The sequence below is a fragment of the Echinops telfairi genome, unplaced genomic scaffold (genome assembly GCF_000313985.2).
Source record: "Echinops telfairi isolate 266 unplaced genomic scaffold, ASM31398v2 ScPeMD7_443;HRSCAF=831, whole genome shotgun sequence".
NCBI classification, from domain to species: Eukaryota; Metazoa; Chordata; class Mammalia; order Afrosoricida; family Tenrecidae; genus Echinops; species Echinops telfairi.
In genome coordinates, this window is record NW_022104341.1 from 16861624 (window position 1) to 16861969 (window position 346).

Sequence of the window (346 nt, forward strand, 5' to 3'; positions counted from 1 at the left end):
CCCCTTCTTATATCATTCTGTGCTTAGAAGTTTTTTTCATAAGAAGTAAATTATTCTCTGAAAAACACTCCTTAAAATCAAGAATTCTGTACCTGACAAGTTTATTTTTCATGTTTTTACAATATGAAGATTAAAATGGTATTTTTGAAGGTGGTAAGTCTCTGTAACTGATTTTTTTTTATATTCTGTGAAAGGAAAATTAAATTTAAGTCAAAATCTTTCCAATCTAAATGGTATGGAAATGTCAATAAGTAAAACTTTTAACTAGAACCCCCGCGCTCCGCCCAGGGGGGCGGGCGGGGCCTCCCGGCCCGACGCGTGTGAATGAAGCGGTGGGGACGGCAGT